At 46.0% G+C, this 2,637-nt stretch overlaps 1 protein-coding gene across 1 annotated transcript in view; it reads right to left on the bottom strand.

The window, feature by feature from the left end:
- The window catches only part of CACNB4 (calcium channel, voltage-dependent, beta 4 subunit), a 26,877-nt gene that overhangs the window by 1,590 nt on the left and 22,650 nt on the right, over window positions 1-2,637 (bottom strand).

Below are 2,637 nucleotides of genomic sequence, written 5' to 3'. Positions count from 1 at the left end.
GCTGCCCAGGGAGGTGGTGGAGGCATCATCCCTGGAGGTGTTCAAAAACGGAGCAGACCTGGTGTTTCAGGAGATGGTTTAGTGGTTGGGGGTTGTAGGGTGGATGGTTGGACTTGATGACCTTGAAGGTCTTTCCCAACCTTGATGATTCTATGATTCTAAGGAACACATATCCCCAAAACTTGTACTCCAGGAAGTCCATTTGCTGAAATTAGACTAACACAGGTTTAGAGCTAACCAGGGATTAGCCACAAAGGCAAACCATTCTCTCTTCCCGTTGAGGGCTGCAGACACACACAGCTCAACACTGACATCTGCCCCTTCAGGCAGGGTCGTGAGCAAGGACCCAACAGCCACCAGCACCCCCAGCTGCACAGGAGCTGTCCTGTGTGCCCTCCCTCTTCTGCTGACTCCTCTGCTTCTCTGCCATTTAACTTCCCCCTGGTGACCTTCCTGCAGCCCAAAGACTTCACTTAAACCACAATGGTCAATTCTCAGTAAACTAAAGTCCAAGGCATGATCAAGTAAAAAAGGGATACTCTTTAATCATAGAATCCCAGACTGGTTTGGGTTGGAAGGAATCTCAAAGACCATCCAGTCCCACCCCCTGCATGGGCAGGTACACCTCCCACCAGCCCAGGCTGCTCCAAGCCCCATCCAACCTGCCCTTCAACACTGCCAGGGATGGGGCAGCCACAGCTTCCCTGGGCAGCCTGGGCCAGGCTCTCACCACCCTCACAGCACAGAATTTCCTCCTCATGTCTAACCCAAATCTCCCCTCTTTAAGCTTCAAACCATTGCCCCTTGTCCTCTCACTACACACCCATGTAAAAATTTAAGTCCTGATGAGGTGAAGGACATACAGATTGTCCCAGCAAATCTGTATCACTCCCAGGTGTGACTGCTGCACGAGGCTCTGGGCTTCTGGTTTTCAGTTCCCCAAGGTATTGGACAAGAAGAAGTCACAAGGACGTAGGAAGTTTAAATTCTTAATATATCATAAGCACCTAAGCTAGTTTAATTCCTAGGACTGGCTCGAGTGCTTTACAGTTCCCACACCACCTCATGAGGGCTCAGAATGATGCCAACCCTTCCGAAGGCTTCAGTCAGTATCAAACCTCTAGGTGGGTAAGCCCTTCTGATGGTGAGAAGCCCTCACTGGGAGATCCCCATCTAAACCATCAGAACTCTTCCAAGGGGCCTGAACACTCCAGTGGCACTGGAGGCCAATCCCTGCAGGCTCTGGTTGGGCTCAGGGAGAAATTTACCCCTCTGCAGAGAACTAGCAGCATTCATGTCCCACCTAAGCCTTCACAATCCGGGTGAAGTGGGGATTAAGTGATGCATACCTTCAGCCAGCCCACTGCACAGGGGTGATTTTCATCTTCAGTGTGAGTTTTCCCTAAGTAAATGGAGCAACATGTCACAGTTACTGCTGGTGTCCATTGATCAGAGAGAAATAAATGCCTGAAAAAAATTCTGTGGATACACCCAGTTTTCAAAATGAAACTGAAGAGGTGAAAGTTCTGCAGATGGTGTTTTATTGTCATGAAGGGATGGAAAACTGAAATTTTAAGGCAAGTGAAAATGGAAACAACAGTTTACATGTGCATGTGAACAGAACAGTGCTTGTGCATTCAGCCAGTCAGGGAACAGTGACTTACTGATCCTAATAAAATCCAGCACAGCATTAGAAACGTGAGTACCAAGTATCATGCACCTTCAGTGAAGTGCAGCCCACTCAGAGAATAATCAGCTTCACATTAATTAAAAACACTGCACAGTGCATCATTTCCTTCCCACCTGTTACCTGCTCCCAGACACTCTACAAGCAGAACAGAGGTTCCCTTTGTCAGCTGAATGATTCATGACATGTCATGTGCTCAGCTCTGCTTTTTACCCCCACCAGCCAGTGCACACTCCTAGCAAGTCACACGCACACACAACTCCTCCTGCACTTGCAGTCCTGATCTTCTCAAGCACTCATAACTATGGATCAAAGTTTTCTGTTTCCAAACTTAGTAAAGCACGTACTTCTCATTAAGGACTATTTACATGCCACGTTTGAAGTTTCAAAGTTCAGCCGTTTTTGAGCTATCCCTGTGGAAAAAAATGGTCAGAATTTTTTTCAATGGGTAAAAAAAAATATATATATTAAAAAAAAAAATATGTATTTTATTCACACTCAAAGAACTCAAAAAAAAGGTGAAGACATTTTGCTGATACAAGACACAAGCATGGAAGTTTCTCACCCAAAAGTGAGTGTTTGGTGAAGTTATGAGGATAGAAATAAAAGGGAACATTACAGACACTGCTCTGCATCCTCCAGCACAGTAGCTGTTAGCCCACCTGCTGCCCCATACTTAATCTGGCAGGGTCTCCTTTGCACTGACATTTTGTTCCAGGTTAAAAGAAGGGCATTTGCTAATACAGCTATAATGCCACTTTAGTCTGCTTCAAGAACTTGCTCCTTGCCAGAAAACTTCTATTTCCCCTTAAAGCAGGAGCTGTCACAGTGCTTTCAGCACTGATTATGGGCCTTAGCTTGCCTTCTCTGCTGGCCACTGCCAGCAGAACAGTGAGGAATAACTGAAGAAGCAAATATAAACTATTCTATAGAAAACATGTTACACTCTT

Source organism: Chaetura pelagica, unplaced genomic scaffold, assembly GCF_000747805.2.
Source record: "Chaetura pelagica isolate M959 unplaced genomic scaffold, ChaPel_1.0 scaffold677, whole genome shotgun sequence".
Classification (NCBI taxonomy): domain Eukaryota; kingdom Metazoa; phylum Chordata; class Aves; order Apodiformes; family Apodidae; genus Chaetura; species Chaetura pelagica.
The sequence above is the reverse complement of the archived record's forward strand: the minus strand, read 5'-3'. Positions and strand labels throughout refer to the sequence as shown.